This window comes from Danio aesculapii, chromosome 2, assembly GCF_903798145.1.
Source record: "Danio aesculapii chromosome 2, fDanAes4.1, whole genome shotgun sequence".
Lineage (NCBI taxonomy): Eukaryota > Metazoa > Chordata > Actinopteri > Cypriniformes > Danionidae > Danio > Danio aesculapii.
The window spans coordinates 29,056,349-29,083,303 of record NC_079436.1 but is presented as its reverse complement, the minus strand read 5'-3'; the positions used below and the strand labels follow the sequence as shown (position 1 = coordinate 29,083,303).

At 35.4% G+C, this 26,955-nt stretch overlaps 1 long non-coding RNA gene across 1 annotated transcript in view; it reads right to left on the bottom strand.

Moving 5' to 3' along the window:
- The window catches only part of LOC130236163 (uncharacterized), a 120,968-nt gene that overhangs the window by 43,554 nt on the left and 50,459 nt on the right, over positions 1–26,955 (bottom strand). Inside the window, exon 2 of the long non-coding RNA XR_008838444.1 lies at positions 8,471–8,547. This is a non-coding gene — a long non-coding RNA (uncharacterized LOC130236163). The remainder of the gene's footprint in view (positions 1–8,470; positions 8,548–26,955) is intronic.

Sequence of the window (26,955 nt, the reverse complement as noted above, 5' to 3'; positions counted from 1 at the left end):
TGTTGTTTGTAATAAGCACATGCCAACATTTGCCACTTTAAACTCTTCAGATGTAATATTGATTTTGATTGGCTGTCTGTTTACATCATTCATCAGCTCAAAAAATATATATTCTGAAAGTAATGGACAATATACACAGCTAGTGTTATTCAGCCAATGATACACTTCCTGTGAAAGCTCTATGTGACTGTTTTTAATTTCATCAGGTTCCTTTTACAGCATCGATGTTGTAATGTAATACAAATATAATCAGTTAAACAGACTTTAGCATCCATTTGGTTGTTAAAGCGTAAAAAAAAAGATGAAAGACCATTTAAACGCAGGTGCCGTCATTAGCAGCAGGGAAGCACAAAAATACTATTGAAAATACTGGGGTAAAATTTATTTCCATATTTTAAAGACATGGTGGGGGAAAATATAATTGAATGTAGTGCTTCTTGTTTGGTCTGATACCCACTTTATATCAAACCTCAGCCAGGCATTGATGATCGCTGTTTTTTTAAGAAATCAGATCTTAAACACGGCAACTTTGTATGGGATGACAATTAACCGGAAGCCCTGGGCGTGGCTGACTGAAGTTAAAGGTCTGTGTGCATATACCCCATTCCAATAATAACATTACTCAGATCCTTCTTTTTATTTAGAATGATTTTTAAATGTATCGAATTGTGAATATGATATTAGATGTTGACATAGAAAAAATGTAAGCCAATGACGGCACATGTTATTTCTGTATTTGAGGGTACAGTGGATTTCTTCTTCGGGAGATGGAATTAGTAATGATTGAATCATCTGTCATTGTGATGTAGTAGTTGGAATTGCACTACTATGCGTCAGCGGTGCTCAATGTGAGCATCGCATCCCCATTAGTGCATTGCTGTCGTTTTAAAAATGAGGGTCAAGAATGTGTTTCACTTTCATTATCATTTCTTTGTGATTCAGGTAGATTCAATACCAAAAACTGACAAAAGATCTTCTACGAGTTCCTTCTACTTTTTTCAGCTCACGCTCTCATCAGATAAAGCTGTTTTAAAAGGGGAGCAGAACATGGGAAAAGCGGGGAAAATGGAGATATTAAACTGAAAATTTAATGAGCAGAGCTCTCGCCACGGGCAACTCCGAGCCACATTCTGAGAAAGTGCATCTCCCACCACGTGTTTCACCTTCTGCTGTGACACACTCACTGGTGCCAAAAACAGCTCACTCACAAAGCATGGGCAACAGCACTTCAACAGCAAAACATGGCCTATATATATAGGTATAGCTCTACTACCAAACCTAAGGATGCTTTGTTTATGGAGAATCTATTCTAGTCTCCAAAAATGTTTTCTCTTTTTCAATTAGCTTTGCTTGTTATTTTTTTCCAAAGCCATGTTTTTAATCTTGAACTTCTTCTTATTGTTCAGTCCAATCTTGATTACTACACTGTAAAACCCAAAAAAGTAAGGTAACTTAAACCATTTAAGAAAACCGATAGCAACAAACCATTTAAGTTGAAAAACTAATCCTAATGAGTACTGTGAACTTACTCCATTTGAGTAAATGAAGCAATTTGAGCACAGTAAAACCCAATAAATGAAGAGAAGTCAAACCAACTGAGTACTGTAAAACCCAATAAGTTAAGGGAACTCAAACCGTTTGAGGAAACCAATTGCTACAAACCATTTGAGTAAAAAAATAATAATTTATATGAGTACTGTGAACTTGCTCAATTTAAGTTGAAGTAATGAGGTAATTAACTGATTACTTTTAACACTGAGTTCAAAACTCTTTTCAAATGAGTAGAATTAACTTTCAGTCAATTTTTTAAATGTATTTTTTTACAATATGCAAAAGGTACACAAATTGGGATCACATACAAAGAAAACAAAACAACAATACAGTCAAGTAGTGGCATGTGCGTGTGTGTGTGTCTGTATGTGTGTGTGTGTGTGTGTGTGTGTGTGCGCGTGTGTGTGTGTGTGTGTGTGTGTGTGTGTGTGTGTGTGTGTGCGTGTGCGTGTGTGCGTTTGTGTGTGTTTGTGTGTGTATGTGTGCATGTAAAGGTAATTAGATGGACAGGTCAGAGTACATACATAAGGGAGAAAAAAATATATAAATGCATACATACATATGTATAACAGTCAACAAATGAAGCAAATAACAGATATAAATAAAACAGACAGAAAGAAATCTATCAGTGGTAAGGAGTGACAACAATGATAGCAATGTAATGATAGTAATGACGTCAGTAAACGGAAAGAAAGAACAACAGTAATAATAACTGACAACAACAACAACAATAACAACAACAACAACAACAACAATATTTACAAGTACTACACCAACTACTACTGAAAATTACTAAAGCTACAACTACTACTGCTGCAAACTTTCAGTCAATTTTGAGTTAACTACACTCATTTCATTTGATAAAGTTGACTGTGGGGTTTTACAGTGTAGGATGTATCACTTAATTAATATTCATTAAGCTGAAAAGTTTGACCAAATATTCCACCCACTTTTCATAACATGCTTACACGCTTGCTTCTAGCAGTAAAATGTGGTTGTGTAACTCAAGAGAAAAATATATATATTGATTCAGCTTCAGGAGCACAGCTGAAAGAGTTCTAGTTCTCAGTTCACCCTAAGAAACTAAAAATAAAATAATGAAATAAAAAAAGTGGCGTCATATCTTCCTCGGTTCATGGCTGTCACCTCGCAGTCAATGGACGTCAATCTCGATTAGTCATCAAGTACTGCTCTTCAGATCGACTTATACTCAGACACTGCTGTGGACTGAATGATGTGTCCTTTTAGATGCTGCTCTTATTCTACAGTGCTGCCACCATTATGTGTCACAGCTGCGTGGGACTATAATCTTCATTAAAATATATGGTTGATCTACGCAATAGAGGTTGTAAGTTTAACAACGTTTCTTTTGCGTGTCCTTTTTTAGCACAAGTGCACTGAAAATATAAATCCAGAAGCAATGATTCATATGACTGTTCATATATTTAACATCTATTTCCATAGAATTTGAAAACACCAATTAAGGGCCCTATCATGGTGACATAAGGCGCAAGACGTGTTTAGCGTGATTTGTTGCTATTTTCAAACCAGCGCAACCCTAATTTTCACGTTTTGCACCACATTGTTTAAATAGCAAACCCATTTGCGCCACTTTGTGGACTCATAGGTGGACTCTAAAAAGGAGGTGTGTTGTGGCACATTTTTGGCACGTTGCTATTTTAAAGAACTGAAATTGACTGTGCCATTTACTGACTAAAACCTAGTCTAAAATCCAGCACAGAGCGTGTTAGTTATGCGCCTTTGTAAATCTAAAATGCTTACACATTACTTAATACACACATGATGTACAGCAATACACAAATATCTTTACATATGAAAGAAATTAAAGGATTAAAATGTTTCGAAAATTATTATTTTCTTTATAAATATAAAAGCCACTACCTCCATGCCTTATTTTGGGAGGCTTTTTTTCAGTTTATTCATCACAATTTGCATTTGTATAATGTTATTATTATCAGCGGTAAAATTTATTATATGCATATATATACTTGTTTTAATAAAAACAAATTTAGATTTGTCTTCCTGCTGGGTTTTGGAGACGTATGCATCACGTATGATGCCTTCAGTGGCGTGCACACAAGATTGTTTCCTTATCCATGAAAGTGAAGGAGTAAAGTAAAGAGTAAATTAAAGAGAAAGTAAAGAGGCCGAATGGAGGGGACTCGTTCTTTATTCTTGCACTGCAGATGGTCTGTTTAACTGTTTTCTCGCTAGTGAAGAGTTCAGTTTTTACACTTACAAAGTGCGCCATTGAAAATACAATTGCGCCATGGCGAGAGGCAACTGACTCTTAAAGGGAACGGGAGATGAGAATCTGATTGTTTTAATGCACATTATGCTCAAAACACACCTATAACTCACTAAGAGAATAAGCACAACAATGTTAGAGCATGCCCCAGGGCGCAAAGTGTATTTTTCCATCCTTAAAATAGCAAAAGTGGATTCGGACACACCCTTAGTGCTTTTGTGCTATGCGCTTTAGTCTTTGCACCTAGATCATCAAAATAGAGCCCTAAGTGTTTAAAGTATAACATAGGCTCATTGGAAATATGTGCTTCAGCTAACATTTTTGTAAAACCTCAAAAATGTACTTTAGCATAAGTTTGAGTGCAGTTTCTAGGTAAAATGAACAACAACTTTTGTTCCTTTTCACACTAATGATTTTTACATTGACATATTATAAAAAATATATTTTATTTTTATGCAGTTAACACCAAATAAAGAACGCAAAACAACTGAATAAAATATAATCAAATGTGTTTGCTTCATCTGTTAATCTCACAAGCATTGTACTTGTGATGCAGAGCACTCCAGTTTGAGTAGAGTGAAGCACAGTTCCACAAACGTAAAATCATGTAAAACTATGTGACAGCAATGCAATTTTCTCTTATGTTTGCTTATGAAAGCACTGTTGCTTAGGTTTAGGTCAGATGATTGCAATTTGATGATTGCTATCTGTACTATAATCCCTGTTTTCTCATGGACATGTACAAGAATGACCCATAAATTAAGCATCTAAAAACACAGCCCAAGTAACCAATTTCAGATTTGCAAAAATGTAGACAGCGCCCTCTAATGGAATTATCATCTGACACCTGCAAATACATATAATCAGAGCGATGTATTCTACGTTTTGCAAAAAAAAAACCAGTATGCATTATCAATGAGCCTGGGTTGGATTAATGGTAATTAATGAATGTTTATTAGTCACTTTTTATTGCAAACATTTGAACTGCTTAAGAAAAAAAATAGTTGTCTGCGCCAAAAGCCTAGTGGTTAAGTGTGCTGACATATAGCACCATGGTGCTCACGGCTACCCGAATTCGATTCCCAGCTCAAGGTCCTATGCCGATCTTTTCACTCTTTCTGCTCTCAATGCTTTCCTGTAGGTTCTCCATTATCCTATCCCAATAAAATAAAAAATAAACCTTAACCTAAACATTAATAATAATAATAATTATAATAATAATAATAATAATAATAATAATAATAATAATAATAATAAAATAATTTTATCACACTTCCTAGGTTATATATAAAATCTGGTAGACTTGTTTAAATAGGAAGAACTGTTTTTGCCAGGAAAATTAAAAGGAACGAATGCCTACACAATGTTCAAGATAACGTCGAAAGAGTGTTTCTGTGAAGTAAAGTCAATCAATGTATTTACATGAATGTTCTTAACCCTGCTTTGCTTAATATGCTAACAATGTAAACACATTAACCTCTGCAAGGTAAGGTCACAAACAGAATAAGAATTAATCTTCATGGCTAGATTTTTTGGTTTCTTATGCAGATTTCCCTCAGCATGTAAACTCATTAACCTGCTTTTCTCTCTGTTTACTGAAGTGTGGATGTGTGATATGTGACAGGAACACAGAGAAGAGAGAGGTGATATTGCAACAGTGAGAGGAAGTTATTTCGAGTAAAGATTATGAGGAAACATCCCAACATTAACAACAGAAAAGGAAAATATAATGTACATGGATAGATAATTTATATTAAACACTGCAATAAAGACATTTCCATAAAAGAAAAGTAAACAAGATGCACATTCATTGTACTTACTTTAGCAATTCTCATGTAATTATGCATAATTACATGCCACTTACCCTACACATAACCCACATAACTCTAACCACATAGTAAGTACAAGTAATTAATTAGTATTACTAATAGTAAGTACATAAATGAGTGGCTACACTGTAATAAGGACACCTTAAAATAGTGTAACCATTATTTATTATTATTTTTCCATTTAAATATAAAAGTGTTTAAAGGGTCAATGACATAGGACAGATTTACTTTGCTAACTAATTAAACTAACTAACTCATTAAACTAACTAACTAACTGAATAAATAAATAAATAAAACATGTAGAACATACTAGACTTAACTAGAAAATATATCTTGCATGCCAAAATGTCTGATTAACAGAAAAAAACAATGCATAAAAATTAATTAGTTACATTTTTTAATTATACGACACCATTTGAAACCACCCTTAAATGTTTCTATATTATTTTTCTTTAACTATATTGAGGACACTCTTAAAATGCCCGCAGCGTTAACCAGTTGTCAAACAATCGTTATTTTAATCAAAACTGTAATAGATTTATGCACAAACACTTATTTTTTTCTCATCTCATTTTCTTAAGAATCTCTTTTATAAAACACTCTCAAGTAAACAACGTTCAGAAATATTTTCTGCAAAACAAGTCCAATTAAAAATTGTGCAGTGTAGTGGAATATCAACCAAGATACTGGTAAAAACCCAATCCTCCTGTCTCAGTCTATTAAAGAGCCTGTGGTGTTGTGTATGTGAGCGTAGGTGTGTGTTCAACCCCATCTGTCCAAGGCGACTCACGGACATCTCTGTGTCCTTACATGTTGTCCTCAATCGCTCGCCAATTAACCAGCAGCGTGTTGCATATTAAACAATGTCCCATCTAATTAAATTATTATTTTCATGATAATAACAAACAGGTCGAGAAAGAGGTTAAGTTAAGACATTACAGGAAAAAAAAAAAACACTGCTTTTGTATGCAGCTTTCAGTTTTGAGATATTGGGCCTTTTGGATTGTAATAAAGCACCAAGAACGTAGAATTGACATGGACGGAGGGGACGTTTCCCCACCAATATCCACCAATTACTGAAATGTCCCTACCAATAATTTAATTAAATTCAGAATAAAGTAATGCTCTGTCAACTCTTAACCTACACGTGTACCAAGTCATGTTCGCTACTACTTCACTGTTTATTATTTATTTATTATACTATTTACCAAGGCAGTGCAATTGATTAAATTTCAGTTTTGATTTTCGGGACAAACTACTCTACATTTATACCTCCTCAAAACCAGACTGCAGTAAAATTATGTAAATTGAATTTTGCAGCATAGGAGAGGATTGTTATTTGTATTATTAAGTGTTTTATTTTATATTATTAAATATTTTAATCATCTTTTTAAAAGCGCGAAACAGAATTTGTGCTGTTCAATGCATGTGCTCTAGGGATGTATGTCACGAGCGAATCTATGCTATTTTATCACTATTCTTTCAATGTAATATCAGGAAAACATTCAAAATAGTGTTTTAAAGGGACAGTTCACAAAAAATGCCAACTTTGACATCATTCTCACTCTTGACTTGTTCCAAATGAGTTTCAGATTTTTTCTTTTTGTTATGTTGAACACAAATTAAGTAAATTAAAGAATGTTGGAAAACTGTAACCATTAAAGTTGAGTGTATTGTATGATGGCAGAACTTTAATTTTTGGGTGAACTTTCCCTTTATGCGTTTCTTTTTTCTCCTACACTGAACTTTACAGTTTAATTAATACAGTATCTGGCATCTGGAAGTTTATTTTTTTATTACATTTTTTTTTTACAGAAGGATATGTTCATGCATAATTTGCCTGGATATACAGTTGAAGTCAGAATTAATATCCCCCCCCCCCTCGCCCCCCCCCCCCCCCCCCCCCCCCCCGAATGAATAACCCCTGTTTATTTTTTCCCCCAATTTTTGTTTAACAGCAAGATTTTTTTCAACACATTTCTAAACATAATAGTTTTAATAACTCATCTCTAATAACTGAATTATTTTATCTTTGCCATGATGACAGTAAATAATATTTGACTAGATATTTTCAAGACACTTCTATACAGCTTAAAGTGACATTTAAAGGCTTAACTAGGTTAATTAGGTGAACTAGGCAGGTTAGGGTAATTAGGCAAGTTATTGTATAATGATGGTTTGTTCTGTAGACTATCAAAAAAAAAAACAGCTTAAAGGGGCTAATAATTTTGACCTTAAAATGGTTTTAAAAAAATAAATAAAAAAACGCTTTTATTCTAGCTGAAGTAAAACAAATAAGACTTGCTCCAGAAGAAAAAATATTATCAAACATACTGTGAAAATTTCCTTGCTCTGTTAAACATCATTTGGGAAATATTTAAAAAAGGAAAAAAATTCAAAGGGGGGCTAATAATTCTGAATTATATACAATAGTTTATTCTTCAAAAAAGTTTTTTTTTTCCCTGTACAGTTTTCTACAGTATTTTCTGAATTATGGAGCATGAAAAAGTCATCATTCCCAAAGTGCAAAACCCTTTTTCAGACCAATAATTTTGAACCAGATTTTTTTCCATTGTTCGGTTTTTTCAAGTCTCACTTGCAAATTTAAACATGGCATTTTAGAAAATGTGCAAAATATTATATATAATAATTCTTCAGTGGTATGGTGAGGTATAGTGATAATACTAGTTTATATTTATTCACCTGCAGTGTCTTGCTTAAGTCCAAACAAACAGCAATAGCAAATCTGTTTGAATTTCCACAAAGCTATAGCAAAAATAAGACAGCACAATGTTTGGCAAACACATGAAGTCAAACTCACTCTCAACAGTTCCTCATTTTTGGCTGATGTATTCCAGTGCACGCAGAAATCCTTTAGTTACAAAACTCCACACCAACCTGACAGGGATAAAGAGAAAAAGAAGTGAGGTTATTAAATTTTGAGATTGCACCAACAGGGACGTTCACAAAGCCAGAAAATATACTCCCAGCTAATTTGAGCAAGAGAAGAATCAAAAAGGAGAGGCTTTTATGACTCTCATTAGAAGTATGTGCGTGTTTATTATCAGAGATGAAGACAGAAAGAGAGGGTTGAAGAAAGCGCTGTGAGACTTCAAACACTTGAGGATTTTTCCTGACACTCTTTAAAGGCTCGCAGACTAAAGACGGCTTGTAAACAAACACAGCTAAACAAAGTGCATTACAGAAAGACAGATGTTGCCCCTTGGAAAAATGAACAGGAAATATTTAATGAGACAAGTTCAGAACAACCATTGTTTGTAAGAGAGGAGCAGTTTAACAAATGAACGCGTCAAGAAGCACCTGTGATTGAAATTAAAGTCAGTGGATTTCTATCAAATTTTAAAGGGACAGCTCGCAGCCAAAAAATGTAATTCTTTCATCATTTACTCATCCTCAAGTTGTTCTAAACCAGTTTGAGTTTCCATAAAAGTAACAATTGACTTGCACAGTATTTGTTGGTTACAGGTTTTCAGCTTTCTTCTAAATATCTTCATTTGGTTTTCCAGCTTTTCAAAAAATATCTTCTGTTGCATTCAACAGAATAAAGAAACTTGTAAAGGTTTAGATTCACTTAAGGGTGAGTAAATACTGAGCAAATATAAATTTTTGGGTCAACTATCTTCTATCTAACTGTAAAATAATAGTTTAATGGCTCACAAAATAATGAGCTGTCAATTTATTAAATTAAGTAATGGCTAATTTTGTGTGTGTGTGTGTGTGTGTGTGTGTGTGTGTAAAAATAGATCTGGAGTATTATATTATATTATTCCATGGTCTTTCAAATTTCTTAATACTGATTGGTGTGCAATAAAATCGTTTAAATGCACGGTTAGTTCCAGTTCACAATTGTAAATGGACCCTCAAACATTAGTAACCATACTAACTCAGTAACAGTTGCCGAAGCTTCTATTTGCACCTGAGATGCAATCCTCTGTTTTATGTCAAAGACACTGATGTGTCCTTCACCTGATGGGGTCAACAAACTCACAAATATGCTCAAAAATATTTGCAAAGAAGAAACTAATGTTATTATTAGCTATTAGTTAGCCCAAAATCTCTCTCGGTCTCGCTCTTGCTCGCTCTGTCTACCCATGTCTGATTTAAAGTGGGCACAAAAGTGTCATAACTGACAAAACTTACATTTTCACCCATTTGGTCAAATATTGAGCTGCAAAGTGCAATACTATAGTTTAAACATGTGTATAACTTAACTGGCTAATGACCTGGAAAAATAGGTAATGTAATGTAATATAATAGACATTGATTATCCCTTAGTGTATTATATTATATTATTCATTCATTTATTTTCTTTTTTGTTTAGTCCCTTTATTAATCTGGGGTCTGGGGTGTTAATCTGGGGTGATTGTGCTACCCACTGCACCACCATGCTTTCATTTAATCAGTGTTTAATTTAATTTAATAGTATTTAATTTAATTTAATTTAATAGTATTTAATTTAATTTAATTTAATTTAATAATTTTCCTATGTTTCTGTAACAATACACACTTACCAGAGTAGCAGACTGTGTAAAATAAAAGCTTTAACCACTTGAGATTCAAGATGTTTATTGTGGAAAATGCAGTTGAATATTTATCTAAGATATGTAAATGGAAAAAGGAATATTGATTAAATGAAAACCAATTCAAACTGTAAAAAACGATGAACCATGTATCACAGTATCTTAATTATACTAAATTAACACTGGTTAAGATGTTTTACGGGAAACGACGCAAAACATAGATTAAGCTTAAATAATTTTATTCCATCAATCTTTTGTTTGTTAAATTTTTAGAGAAGCTGGCCATTTCCAGAAAACAAAAACTGTCCAAAAGCTACAGTAAGCCTATCTACAAGACTTAATCTGCATTAATTTCACAAAAGTAACACTTTTGGAATTGATTTTAAACCTCTAACCAAAACATTTCACCAAAATCAATACAATGCTGCCTTGTAATGAAACCTGATTCACAATAAAGTAAACAGCAGAATTCGGCTGTCATGGGAAACACAAAGGTTTCTCATCTCTCATGTGTTTAATATCAAACCAGCCGTCAAAATACAAATTATTCACAGCACTTCAAGGACTTTGTTATGCCATTTAACAGAGACTCCAAAAAGCCCAGCTCCATGCAAAAATATCAGATCAATATTATGGTTTCACCTCAGCATTTGCATACCCAGCTCTTTTCAGCATTTGCATACCATGAGATCTTTTATTAGAAACAGTCATCAAAGCAGAGAAGCGTGAATGTGTTATGAAACCTCGTTGAAACATCACACACAGCATTGTGGGGAAATGCCATTGACTTTTATTCTTTTCAGACTCGCAAAATACTGTATAAACAATATTTCTATCCACTAAACCTAAGGGTCCTTACACATTGATTCTGATTTTTTGTACAGATTGTGTTTCTGTTATTGTTATTCATCATCCAAAAAAAAGAAAAGCCACATACAGAAACCCTGGACAGGGTCTGATGGCATTTTAAATCATGCGTTGTTAAAATATTTTCGAAACAATAAAAAAAATAAGCAAAATACAAAATGGTGTCTTCAAGCAGTTATTACCAATAATCTGATAATACGATTAAGGTCATAATCGAACTAAACAGAAATCGAATTAAGACATGAAGTATGCCGACTTTAGTCGCATTTTTGAAGTGCAGTACAGACATGTAAACACCGCAATCAAACTATTTAATTCGTTTAGGATTTTCGGCACATTTGGCGACAAGATGTCATACACACACAGCTGTTTGACACTATTCTTTGCACCTACAGAGTCAGTGAAAGACCACAGACAGCAGCATCGTGAAATGCTGAGGTTTTTTTCCCTATACAACGTGCGGTATCAAATTCCATTAAAACAACACTCTTCCAGCAGTTCATACTCGCATCCAATATCTCGTTGGTCACGGGGGCATGCATGAAATGTTCCTGAATAAAAGTGAAAGTGCCAAACTGCAGTTAAAGTCGACAAACTAAAAGTGAAACACCCAAAATTAAATGAAACTCCGTAGGAAATGTGGATAGCGTAATTAAGTAATGAAGTTAATCGAATTATCTGATAGAACATGTAAAATGGGATCATGAAAAGAACATTGAAAAAGAAACTCATGTAAACACCTTAATCGTATTATTGTCTTATTCAGATTAAGCAACTAATTCGATTACTGATGTAAACCATGTAAACATTGTCAGTGACGGTGTTAAACTCTCTATTCTTAAAAATAAAAGAAAGAGAAAATATTGGTTCCATCCAATCCCGAGACTGCATAGAGAGGAAGGAGAGTTTCACCTCTTTATCAAGTGGTTCAAAGTTTACTTCAGGATATCAGTGGCTCACTTTGATGCTTTGCTGGCACTTCTGTAGCCACATATTAAAAAGAAGACCACAATCTGTCTTTATACTCTGTCTCTTTGCATTTTGCACTAAGTTTGTCATAAATTGTTTTGCGCTGTGATAAAAAGAAGATCAAATCAGCAGATCAAATGTTCACATTCAGGACTCTTGGTGAAAATCTGTTGGTGTGTGGTGTGCTGTCTTTGTCACATCGTGGAACACCACATATTCCAAGCCACTGGCTTGCATGGTTCGGGATCGGTAGAGCTGCGCATCGATGGATTTGCTCTTCAGTGTTTGGACTCTCAGTGGTGATCATTAAACCACACTGAACTGAGCTAAACTGAACTGAACTTAAACTCTGAAAACTGAACTGACACAGATTCAATTTACTATGATCTTTCATGTGAAGCTGCTTTGACACAATCTACATTGTAAAAGCGCTATACAAATAAAGGTGAATTGAATTATACTGTAGAAGCAAAAAAATAAATAAATAAAGTTGTCCTCATGTTTGTGGTCTTGAATATTTATTTTTTAGTGTGTGTGTGTGTGTGTGTGTGTGTGTGTGTGTGTGTGTGAGTGAGAGTAGGATTCCTGGGTTATAAATTAATCCATGGCAATACTAGAAGTTCTATGTCTGTCAAGGTCTCGGCACACTTAACACTAGAATCGCCAGAGGTTGCTGTATTTCTAAAATCGCCGGTGCAGGTAAATTTTGCTAAAAAAACAAACACACTATTTCACTGTTTTTCGCCACTGTTAACAAAAGGCGTCTAGACTCATGAAATGATTATTTCAGGATAACAAGATTATTTTAGGAGTAGGTTAAGGAAGGTTAAAATATCTCAATTTGAGCCATCATACTCTGATGCATAACTTATTGAATTGAATTGAATTGAATTGAATTGAATTGAACTGAAATGAACTGAATTGAATTGAATGAATGTAGTGTCGTCCCAAATGGAACAAACATTTCCCTGATGACATATGTTGGTTGCCAAATTAGTGAAATAAATAACCAAACTACCAAATAACACCTGCTATGAGTATAACGGAATTCACCACTGGGAGGGAGTATAATCACTCTCGTGAAAGGATTTTGCTTTCACAATCTACAATAAATAAAGTTATCCAACATATCCGCCTGATAGCTCCGTCCCTTCCACTATGTGAGCAAAGCTGTAATTAAAGTGCACTTATTATTTTTAGAGTTTTCAGTGTGAATGCACTTATTTATACTACAAAATGGCATAGAATAGTGCATAAGTATGCGATTTGGGATGCACCTAGTATATGGTGTAAAAAGAAGGGGAGTTTCCAGAACACACCCACAGATTGCGTAATTAACACAAATCAATGACAGCTCAAATAGGTTTAGGAGTCAAAATTTTGGTGAGCTGTATCAAACTGCCAAAACAAACTCAAAACTGATTTTGTTTTTGTCAGATTTTGTTCAGAATTTCAGTTTTGTTTGATGTTGTTTGAAGTATACCAGGGCCTTAAAGAGATCGCTCTCATTGACTTTATTCCAATGTGATTCAAAATAGTCAAAACATGAGTGATATGGAGTCTGTTCATACCTCTCATGCTGCTTAATTTTTACATTTGATATGATCTACACTTTCACTGATCCTCTTAGTTTTTTGAAGACCCAGAAGTCCCGTAACTTATTCTGTGCATGCACCAGGGCTTTAATTACTGTAACACACATAGAACACAGACTGCTGTTGAAACACATCAATGGTGTTGTCTCTTAAATGATGAGATATTGTCAATGGTGCAGAAAGAGCCAGTGCAAAACCCTCATATTAAGATTTCTGCATTTTTACCTTTACTGATCAAACATCACTTTGTTGTAATAATTCATTACCCTTTTATAAAATAAATGTCAAACAAATGTCAGGTTTTACTATCCTTATGGGGACATTTGGTTCTCCCAATGTAGGCTAAATCTAGTGGTGTAACGTAACAAATTACAAATACACATATTACTGTAATGGAGTAGTTTTTCCCAGGAATTGTAATTCACTATGTAGTTTTAAAAATGTGTACTTTTACTTTCGCTCGAGTACTTTTTTCCGCTGTATCAGTTCTTTTACTCCACTACTTTTCTTTAACCTGCAGTCACTGCTTTATTTTTTTCTTGTCGATGAGGATTGGCTGAGCTGAACAAAAAAAATAAATAATAATTTTTCATCATAATGAATGATTTCAAGACATGTTTGAAAAGTTTCCAAGACAATGTCCAAACTCTTTTTACGCAATGACTGCTGAGACTGCATGTCACTGATGAGAAACTGGTGAATGTTTACTGCATGATAACTGAAATCGTCAAATAGTCTTAAACAATAACTAAATGTACTACAGAATGTTATGTTTACACACAAATTGCTTGTAAAACATCAGTTTTTCATAGGGTAACGTTCACTACTTATACTCTTGAGTACTTTTTAAAGAGCTACTTTTTACTTATCCTTTGAGTAATATTTTCAACGTGTACTTTTACTCTACTTGCACTACATTTTTGGGTTGGTAATATTACCTTTACTGAAGTATTATTTTTCAGTACCCTTTCCACCACTGATATCTGATCCACACACACACAGAATGGAGAGTGTATAATTTGTCTGATTAAGCGGGCTCTTCCTGAGCCTCCGGATGCAGCTCAAGACAAGCTGTTTCCTCTGCATCATTATTCGCAAAGACGAGCATCATTGGCTTTGATCATTAGACATTATCTTTGATGAAACTCCATAACACAAATGGGTAAACTGTCGACTGAGTGTGAGACGTAATGAGTGGAAAGTGCCGTGATGATTTCCCAGCTGAACAGAATATATGGAGGTTTTCTGGCCTGTACCCTCTCTATACATGCCATAGATGACTCATATTTTAGAGAGAATTCTTCATCTTAAAGAGATACAGATGAGGATTAAAGTTATTATTTACCCCAAAATGTTGTATTAAAGAAAAAGATATAAGTCTATTTTTAACTAATTAAAAATAATAATAATAATAAATATATATATATATTTTTTAATCTCAAAGTACAGTTCTAGATAGTTCATAAAATGCGGGTCAATGGCCGTCAGTGTGTCAAAAATATTTATAGCAGAGGAGCAGAAACAAAACTGATATTCTGACAATACATGATATGAAATTATTAACGACAAAACATAATTCACAACAGTTGTTTCACTTCATAAAACATAACTTTAGCACAATTTTTACCAGTATAAGCTATTTTGCCTTTGAACATGAAAAAAAATCCTAACTGCATTTATTGTTTATTTATTTATATTTTTAGAAATATTGATACTGACTTACACTCACTGGCCACTTTATTAGGTACACCTGTCCAACTGCTTGTTAACGCAAATTTCTAATCAGGATTAAGTTAAATAACCACCCGTTATAACCAAGGTATGCGAAAGAGCACTTCTGAATGCACAACACGTCGAACCTTGAGGTGGGTGGGCTACAGCAGCAGACCACCACACAGGGTGCCACTCCTGTCAGCTAAGAACAGAAAAAATGAGGCTACAATTCACATAGGGTCACCAAAATTGGACATAAGAAGATTGGAAAAACGTTGCCTGGTCTGAGTCTCGATTTCTGCTGCGATATTCGGATGGAAGGGCCAGAATTTGGTGTCAACAACATGAAAGCATGGATCCATCCAGCCTTTCATCTACGGTTAAGACTGGTGGTGGTGGTGTAATGGTGTGGGGATATTTTCTTGGCACACTTTGGGCCCATTAGTACCAATTGAGCATCATGTCAATGCCACAGCCAGAGTATTGTTGCTGACCATGTCCATCCCTTTATGACCACAGTGACACATCTTCTGATGGCTACTTCCGGCAGGATAATGCGCCATGTCATAAAGCGCGAATCCTCTCAGACTGGTTTCTTGAACACGACAATGAGTTCACTGTACTCAAATGGCCTCCACAGTCACCAGATCTCAATCCAATAGAGCACCTTTGGGATGTGGTGGAACAGAAGATTCGCATAATGGATGTGCAACCGACAAATCTGCAGTAACTGCGTGATGCTATCATGTCAATATGGACCAAAATCTCTGAGGAATATTTCCAGTACCTTGTTGAATTTATGGCACGAAGGATTAAGTCAGTTCTGAAGGCAAAAGGGGGTCCAAACCGGTACTAGTAATATGCATTAAATAAAGTGGCCAGTGAGAGTATATGAAAAGTTTTAATCCAATATTTTGTTAACCTTGTCTCTCAGACTAAATTATAATAATATATGCATGTAGTTGATGTTTAACTATGAATATTAACAGTGCCATCATAAGCCAGCATGTGTACAATTTAAATCAATTTTAATATTAATTATGGAACGTGTGGTAGTGAGATATTTTATTGTACAAAAAGTTATCACAATGTCACGTTTATTATTAGTTATTTATTTTTTTACATGAAATTGTTCCAAAATCCCATATTTCAAGTGTTGCAAGTATGTTTCAGGTGTAATTTTAACACATAAAACTCGTGTTGTTTTTCAGTAAGGGTCTTGAAAGAAAGCCTTTTCAGATAAAAAAAAAAAAAAAAAAAAAAAACTCTTGTGTAAGTAATTAATTATATAAAAAAATTATGTACCTGGTGTGAAAAAAAAAATGTGTTTGAACTTTAACGCTGCTGCCATCAAGTGATTACAGTCTTTTCATACTTAATAAAGTGCTGATGTTACTTTGCATACAAATCACACTCATGCTGTCCGGCACCTCAGGCGTAAACAAACTATTTACTATGCAGGAATCTATTAGCATACAGTACGGTATACAGTGTAACAAGCATAAACAGCCTCTCATAATGTCCTTGACCAAAAAGCACACTGTACTTCTTTCAGTAGCTCCTTTCTTCAAAATGCTACACCACCAAAACACAGCGGAAGATTGTCTAGAGATGACCTTTGCCCCTCCAGTTTCAGTAATACAGGAGAATTACGGTCCTGACAGGCCGCATATAGAGTTTAGCCTAATTCAATTGTCTGCTGTTCTCAGTCCTCGTACTAGAGGCTCTGCGCCTGTGATTGATGGAGATAATGAATGAGTCTACATCCATTACAGTGATGTGGGCCGCTGTGTGAAGTAATATCAAAGCAGGGCCGTGGTGGGACGCTGAGCACTGGAGAGGCCAAGAGCCAAGCAGATAGTCGCACTGATGTATGGCATTGCCTGGGGCTACCTGGCGACTGACTAACCCATGCTAATGCAGTATGTTCACTTTTAAAGCAGCTCAGATCAAACTCATTTCGCAATTCAGAGGGGGGATTGTGAAGTGTTGTTTTAAATGCAGCTTTGAGTGAAGCTGGAAGCATTATATGTGCTTTCCATTTGGGAAATTAATTGTTGACTTGTAGCAAGATGACAGGCCTACTCAAATTTTACAAAAAAGTAAAAAGCACCAAACTCTCTGCAGGACCAGCTCTAATAAATGGCTTCTTTAAAGAGCCGTGAAACCCCCCCTGTCTCACCTCTAGATTGAAAAAAGTCAGGAAAGTTTGGGAGTCCAGCTCTGTTTAGGTGGCGAGTGGCGAAAGAGGGAAGGGTTTGCATGAAAAGGGGTGTTTCATTACGTGCACTAAAGCTGATTTTCACAGCGGCAACACAAACAGACACAGGGAAGATAGACAGTGATTCAGAGAGCATTATTTACAGCGGACCTGAGAGTGGAAGTGGAGGATTTTCAGTCCATAATATTGTAGTGATATTACTGTAAACTTAGTAACTAAATCATTTTCCGGATTTCACTATTTCCAGATTGTAAAGGCTCTGGTATTTAAAATTTTACCAGACCACTGTAATCCAACTGCTAGGACCCACACATGAAATGTGCTCTCATCGTTAGGAAATGGAAACAAAACTTTTGTTTCAGCACATTTATAAACTTATAAACACATTTATAAACTGCCGGTACAGACAGCCAATCTACACGCCGGATTTTACACAATGATCTCATCGCCATGACGTTGCTTCAAATTTATTTTTAAACTGGATGAACGAAAACAACCAATTTCACTTGTTAGCTAAACATTGGTGTCCTATTAGTGTTTTTAGCACATGGGACATATATTTGACTGTCAACATCTCAAAAAATGTGTTTTGATGTTTCATGACCCTGTAAACACTTCTGTATTTGTGTTTTTGGAAAGCATCAGATGTTTCTTTATACGACATGTTTTGCAATGTTGAGCAATGCAGCCAATCAGAGACATGCCTGAATACAATGGCCAATAAAGAAGCGCTTAGGTAAATTAGAATGCAATCAATATGCCAGAGATTGTTCAGTCATTTTCCTTTGGTTTAGTTTCTTATTTATCAAGGCTCACCAGAGCGGAATGAACCGCCAACTATTCCAGCGTATGTTTTACGCAGTGCATGCTGTTTTTTTTAATCATTTTTAAAAATAAATTATATCAACATTTATCTGGCCATTACGTATTGTAGTATACAAACTGTAAATCTGCCTCTTCATCTTTTACCTGTATTATGTTTTTGTCTTCTGGTTTATTACAAACTTGTAAATTTTTAATTAATAGTTTATCATTTTAAGCAATGATATCTTGGCTATAGTTAACTGAGCATAACAGCATAATAAATGAGTGAAACTCACACACACGCACGCACGCACGCACGCACACGCAAACAAACTGTAGTCCTGCTTATTTATTCAGTCATTTATTAATTTACGAAAATTGAAATATGGTTGGAGAGGCAATCAAATAGTTAATAACATTATTATTATTATTATTATTATTATTGCCATGATTTCTTGGCACAGTAAGAGTCATTCCTTAGCAGCATAATGCTTACTATCTCTGCTATATTTGCCTCAGGTTGGTTCCTTGAGCCCTGAATGTCACTTTCAATCCCTCTTCCCAAATACTAACAACATCTGTTTTTAGCAGTAAAGTTTCAAACAAATTAGCCTGTGAGGGAAAAGCCTGACAGATCTGTACAGATGATGCATGTTGCCAGAGATCTGCTGCCTGGAAACTGAGACAAGACTCCGATGAGCCTAGCAGCTGTTGCCAACACTTCTTCTTTCTCTTTATTTCATCTCTCTTTCTCCTCTCCTCTCCTCTCTCTCTTTAGCTTACTGCACACAACACCTCTTCCAGTCAAAGATTAATAAAATAAAATAGGGCTGCACAATAAATTGTTTCAGCATCGAATTCACAATGTGCACATCCGCAATAGCCAAATCGCTGGATCTGCAATGGAAATCAGTAGGTGAGTTAAGTGGGAGCCACAGTTAAAAACACACATTTTTATGGAGTAATTGCAAAGTTTAACCATAAAGTTGCCAAACATACTATGTTTGTGTGTTTTTAGGGCCTGTGACTGTTAGCATGTCAAGCCAGAATAAAACATTCAGACACAGGAAATTAATTTTTTTTTTGTAATTTTAAGAAAGATTAATTGTATCTATGTACAGTTTATGTATGTATATGTACAGTATATGCATATATGTGTGTGTGTGTATATGCATATATGTGTGTGTGTGTGTGTGTGTGTGTGTGTGTGTGTGTGTGTGTGTGTGTATATATATATATATATATATACACACACACAAATATACATGTATGCATATACTGTACATATATATACATATACTGTACATAGATACAATTAATCTTCTCATCCACCCATCCACCCATCCATCCATCCATCCATCCATCTATCCATCTATCTATCTATCTATCTATCTATCTATCTATCTATCTATCTATCTATCTATCTATCTATCTATCTATCTATCTATCTATCTATCTATCTATCTATCTATCTATCTATCAATCAATCAAATCTATCAGTCAGTCTGTCTGTCTGTCTATTTGCTGGGGAGAAAAGTGTTGTGTAATGTAAATTATGCAAAAAACCAAGAAAAAAAAAAACAACAAGTAATGCATCTTCAGAACCACCAAGCATAAATGTTCTAGTACACCTCCAAAACATTATCGCAAATTTGTAAAAGAGAATAATACGAACCCTTTATCAGTAACATGTATATTATCTGACTTATTATGCACAAAGCATAAATACGAGTTTGAGAAGGGCCTCATCCAACACTAGATCACATCCCACAGTTCATCTGACACCCAGCCTGATCATGTGACACAAATGAAGGACAGATGAAGAGCAGGATAACCTCTGCTGGTTCATCATCTATTTACTAAGAATCTACTTACTAAGACTTATTTTAACACACACGCTTGTATATTAATATTGACTTTTATCATTTTTGAAAGTGGAATTTCAGATTTATTTACCATAGCTTTTTAAACAAACAGTACTGGTAAAATGCTATGACTGACACAATGACACTGCTGTGAACCCAAACACGAAACTACAGATAATGTTGCAGGTGCTTTGTTTTTTTTAACACTAACTACAGAATGTGCTGTATGTATGTGTGTGTGTGAGAGAGAAAATGAGAGGAAAATCATTTTAATCTTCAATAAGTTAGTCAGCTGGCCAGATCTTAATATTGCTTATTAGTACTCATTCATTACATGTAATGCTCTAGTTCTGGGGTTATAAAGCACACTAACTCTCTCTCACTCACTTTCTCTGACACACATATGCACACACACGCACACACAACATGTTTATTTGTAATAATTGCAATAATGCTGTAATAATCTAAAGAAAAAATCATCAAAAACAATAATGATTTGTAGTAAAACAAAAAAAAAAATCTTTTGTGAAATAGAAAATTCAGCATGGAACCATCGATTTCAAGGAGTGTGTTTATAGGACAAAATAAATCCACCTGCACAGCTTCCGCTGTGTCTAACAGACAGCATAAAATATGCTTATTTAAATATTAAAAGTTCAATTACTTTAATAGCGAAATGGTCTGAATGCATCAACAACAGGTGTAAAGAGAGTCAGCCCACGAGTGACCTCTCCAAAGCAAAGAGCTCTGTGATTTCAGGATCAATGGGCCTCTCAACTAAAACTGCATGAGGACAAAAATGGAGGCCTCTCATGGAGAGCAGTCAGTGGAGCAGCTCATGAGAGCGCAGCACTGGATAGAAGCGTGTCATTCAGTTGTCAGACCAAACTCGCCTCTATACAAGCAAAAATAGGAACTGATCACTCACAAATAAAAATGTTAATTTACTCAGGCATCGAAAAACATCTTTAGCTGAAGCACTGGTCTTTAGCCATTAAAAAAAGGCAGCTAGCTCTCTGCAACTCTCACATGATTGCCCACTGAAGCTAAGCAGGGCTGCGCCTGGTCAGAACCTGGATGGGAGACCACATGGGAAAGTTAGGTTTCAGTCAGAAATGGTGTTAATGAGAACAGCAGGGGGCACTCAACCTGCGGTTTGTGTGGGTCCTTACGACCCAGTAAAGGGGACTCTACTATACTGTCAGTGAGCGCCGTCTTTCGGATGAGACGTTCCTGACTCTTTACCCAATTTACCCACTGCCCTCCTTCCATTATTGCCTCTCTACCATTCCCTTATCATAATTGGCTTTATCACTCCGTCTCCTCTCCACCAATCAGCTGGTATGTGGAGTGCCGTCTGGTGCAATATAGCTGCCGTCACGTAATCCAGGTGGATGATGGACAAGGAGATCCCCCCCAATGTGTAAAGCTCTTTGAGTGTCAATAAAAGCGCTATATAAATGTAAGAAATTATTATTAAAAAGCCTGCCAGGTACTTTGTCAAAAAAAAACATACAATATTCAGGCAAAACAACATTAATATCTATAGCTCTTGATGATGCATTGAGGTCTCATGAAATTAAATGTTCAGATTGTGAAAGAAACTGAATATTATTTACAAAATTGCCTAATTAATTCACAGCCCTGGCAATGTTCAGAGTGTTCACATAATAGTCCACTAGATATACATCAATCACTGGGAATCTTCAAAACAGAATATTGCAATTTCTCAGCCCTAAAAGATTCACGTTGTGTCTTTACGTGCCTTCCAAAACCTGGACATCTTTTGGTGTTTACAAAAGTCTTCATTAGCACATGATCCATCTAAAATCAGCAAAATATGCTGATTGCTGCTGTTCTGATGAATTCATATCAGCGTTCAATTATTATTAAGTTTTCTAATTATCAATGATTAAAACATTTCTGTTTTGCCAAATCATATACATTTAACTCTTTCAAAATATAAAAAAGTTCAAATCTTTGTAATAATATGAACGTCTTTGCCCCGTTTGATCAAATAAATGTTTTGCTAAGGTTACAAACAATTGTATTGCTTAGTACTTTTGTGGAAACTACCAAACTAATTTTCAACTACCCTTAATGAAATTTTAAACGAACACCATTCATTTCAGGTTTTATTTAATTTCTGTAAAAGGATACACGTATTTATATTCTTTTTGCAACATCTGTATGTATAAAAACAGCATATGTAAAGACTGTCAGATGTCAAAAAAGCACAACCTTTCATGGAAAAGAAACTGGCACAGTCAAACCACATTAAAATAGAATTTATTTTGTGAGCATGTTAGTTGTGATCTTCAGCGTTGTTGTCTCCACTTGAGATCACTTCCTAAATCTTACAAACTACAACTCCCAGAAGCCTTTGCTCATAAATTCCTGCCACAGCTGACAATCATGTGGACACTGACGTGCGCACACACACAGCGGAAACTTATCATCATTAATTACATGGATGGACTACATATACACCTCAGTTTCATATACACATTGCTGAGTCCTGTCTAGTTGTTGCTGTCATTTCGTAAGTGTATCCTTGTTTTCACTTTTTGGAGTGTTTATCGTATTTTTGATTCTTTGCCACCTGCCCTGTACATTAGCCTGTATTTTGGATTACGCTTTTGGATTGTCTCATATGCTGTATATGCAGGTTTTCGACCCCTGCTTGCCTGACCATCCCTTAATTAAACTGCACTTGAAATTAACCCGTCTCCCTATCCATTAAACAATGTTCAATGATCTTTGATCAAAAAAGTTTAAAAGTACATTATTCATTTAAAACTGAATTTGTTAGAGTATAAATAGTGTATATTGTTTGCAAACAAAAATTGCCATTATACTCGGTTCTTCCTGAAAGGCCATCAGTCAAGAAAAATGCTTTATGACATTTAGACCATGATAACAAGCCGCCAGCCAAAACGCGACTTGACTTGAAGGTACCATTCAAATGTCATGATTAATAAACATTATAACCATACAGTGCCATGATGCAGCTATCGCATGAATATATATAATATATAATTCCATTACAGCATGCTATTCTTGGGTAAGTACGACTATAGACGTGTAAATAAGCGTTGAGGCTGAATGAGCTTGGTTTTCCAGCAGTTGGAGATGAGTAAGAGAGCTCACTGTGCTCTGCTTGGCCAGCGAGTGGGCGTTCAGACTGGCACCTCACTGACGCCAGCCTTCCAGCACATCATCACTGCTGGCGCACAGAGACAAAGACACGCACACCTTCCTGAACAGCCTCTGCATAACACTGATTACTTCAGAGGAAAGCTAAACCTGTGGGCTCTTCACTAAAATAAAACAAATACTCGATGTCCAAGCAATTCAAGAGGAAGATTTCAGCAACAAGCGGTTTCTCTATTCATTGTGCAAATGAAAATTCTTCATTTTTTCTGCACAACAGCAGCCAATAAAAACATATTTGACAAAGGTGACTGTTGGGGATTTTGTATGATGAATAAGTAAGAGATAAAGTACATTAAGGCGATTGTTTTCACTGAATAATGCCTGGCAAGTTGTTGTATAAGCCTGAAGGGCCTATTCTGTGATAACAACCGCCTGGATGTACTTTATCCTGTTAATTACATGGCTACAACATATTGTTGTGAAGAGTAATAGTTTATTAATTAAACTGAATCAAGATGATTCTGAATGAGCCTGTATTATTAGTGTTAGTGGTTGTTATTTGGGAATAACATGCCTGGTAATGTTACAAATGTCAGAATCAAGTATCAGACAGCTGTGTAATAATGCAAACTACTTTAGGTCACTAATATAGCACCTTCATCCATTCATTTTCTTTTCGGCTTAGTCCCTTTTTTAATCTGGGATTGCCACTGCTGAATGAACCACCAACTTATCCAGCATATGTTTTACGCAGTGGATGCCCTTCCAGCCACAACCCATTACTGGGAAACATCCACACACACACACAGTCATACACTATGGTCAATTTTAGCTTACCCAATTCACCTATATCACTTGTCTTTGGACTGTGATGGAAACCGGAGCACCCGGAGGAAACCCACGTGAACATAGGGAAAAAATGCAAACTCTACACAGAAACGCCCCAGCCAAGGCTCGAACCAGTGACCATCTTGCTGTGAGGCGAACATTTGGACACAAGACATTATAAAGTATTCTGCAATAACAGTTGGATTAGATTTGATTATTTGGGTTTGTATATTTATACCATGAAGACACTGTTATTTTATATTTGATTATTGAATATCTATATCTCAATCCTGTTGCACTCCACCGAAATCCATAGTGTTGTTTATTTTATCTTTATCCCTGTTGTATTGTTTGCATCTGTGCTTTAAATGATATTGTTTAGCGTATTTTTTATTATTTTGTATATTTTATGCACATGCACATCATTTTTTTCCTAATAGTCATCTTGTGTAATTGCATTCATATCGCAATATACATGTTTATTGCAGAAAAACAAAATATCGCAATGTCCGTTTTTTTTTTTCCAATATCGTGCAGCCCTAACACATGTATACACAAATTCTGAGAACATATACAAATACAGAACCGCGCTGCAAGTTCAGAAAACACATGCATATACAAAACACGGGGTGGAACAATAAATCGATGTTTTGTGATCATGGTTTGATTCTTATATTTTTGGAATGCATTTCAATTCTCTCTGGAATCGATTCTGAGATTAGTTTTCAACAGAACATGGCACTGTAGGCTGGTTTTTCATTTTTTACAAGTGGTCAAATGTACTTGCATCACGACTTTTATGTCAAGGGATTAAAAAGCCCCTATTTTGCATTTAAATTTTGGTAGTTTGGCATTCATATTTTGGTTTTGGGGGTCTCCAACAACATGCTAATATGCATGCAATGTCAAAAAACACTTTCATTGTCTTATAATATGCATTTATTTTTACCCAATTATCCCAGCGACTCCCATATGAATTGTTCAGCGATTCATTTGTTCCCAAACCCCTCCTTAGCACAAAGCTAATCTGATTGCACCGATGACCCAGTCTGTTGTGATCGGTCGACTACGTCCAGCGCGAGACAGAAAGAAATTCCCACCACGGCTACAGTATGAAGTAGCAGAGAGTATGTGAGAGCCCAATGCAGGAATGCGGTTAAACAATAGCATATTACTCTACTTCTAACCCTAACCCTAAGTAATAATGACACAAATTCAGTATTAATACACACAGTGGCAAAAGTTGAACTATTTTGAAAGTTGACCGCGTCGCATGTGTGTAGGAACAGCTGATGGTGGCCATAGCAAAGACAAACAGCAGAGGATCACTAATTCAGAAAAGAAAGACGCATGCGTCACGTTTGTAATGTGGTTTTGGACACGATAGGTGAACAGCCCCATACAGATGCAGAGAGATACAGTGCAAGCACTGATCTATAATAGATACGTGATTACAAGCTGCGCAGAGCCATTACAACTTACAACACACGATTAAACACATATTTTGCAAACTACACAAAACGAGGCAACAATTTTAATTACACTTACATATAATGATCCAGAGGAAGAAGAAACTGCTCCATATGAACTGAAAAAGTTACTGACAAAGTCCCTGTCAAAGTCTGACAAAGTCCCATAGTCTCTGCTGCTCCTTCAATAGCAAACGGCTGGCGAATCCCACGTTGCAGTGCAGGTTACTGTATCAACCGTCAGAAAAATGACAGGAACATACACAGCAATAGCTGAATATACTGTGGTTTTGTTGTGAAAATGAACTTTAACCCTACACCCGAATCTCTATCTGTCAGTGATCGTCTTCTTCACGTCATGATCAGTCTCATGATCCCCCGCGCCTCCGCTAGTGTGTGGAGTGAAAGCGCGTTCACATTTTACCGGAACTGGAACTACATAATTGGTGATGTACTGTGTCGACGTCAATGCGATCAATCAAAAGATCCGAACCCAACATGATTCAATTATTCGACTATTTCTGAGTTGACTATTTCTCTAAAGAATCAATAGTTTTAAACAAGGTGCTCTTTCAGATTTAAACCTCAGCTGGATGTTTTCATTCACTTAGTGCTGTGTTACACACTGGATGGAAACTTATTTTCTTTTATCTTAGGAGCTCTTTAATGTAAACGCAGCTCATGAAGTAATTATCTTGTAATTCGCTTAAACTTTTCCTTTTAACTCATTAACTTTATTAACGATTGTTTTACATTCAAGTGGTATGTGTAAGGATTGGCAGAGTGTGGCCGCTTGTAAAGCATCCAGCGCCATCTGGTGGTAAAATTAAGCTCAAATTCAAGAGAGAATTGTAATGCATTCTAAAAATTTCAGAAATTAAGAAAAATTATTTCTTGAATCGCAAAGCATCGATTTATATTCCCACCCCTAAAAAACACTAGCAAATTAAGAAAACATCTTCAATTTGACAACAAATGCAAATAAAAAAAAATGTGCTGCAAATAGCTCGGACCAAAACAAAAAGGTTTATACATTAAATAGCAGACTTTCAGAATTCAGGGATGTCAAAATTAATATGTTTTTAAAATAATAGTGCAAATCAAGACAATTCTTTATCGGTTTAGTAAGAGACTAATCATTAACCGTTTATGATTCACAGACTATTTTTCTGATGTATATTAAATTGAATTTTATTTAGCCCAAATAAATTGTTCGCAAAATTTTACAAAAATAATAAGTAAAAATATATAATTAAATTAAATAAATAAACTTAAAGG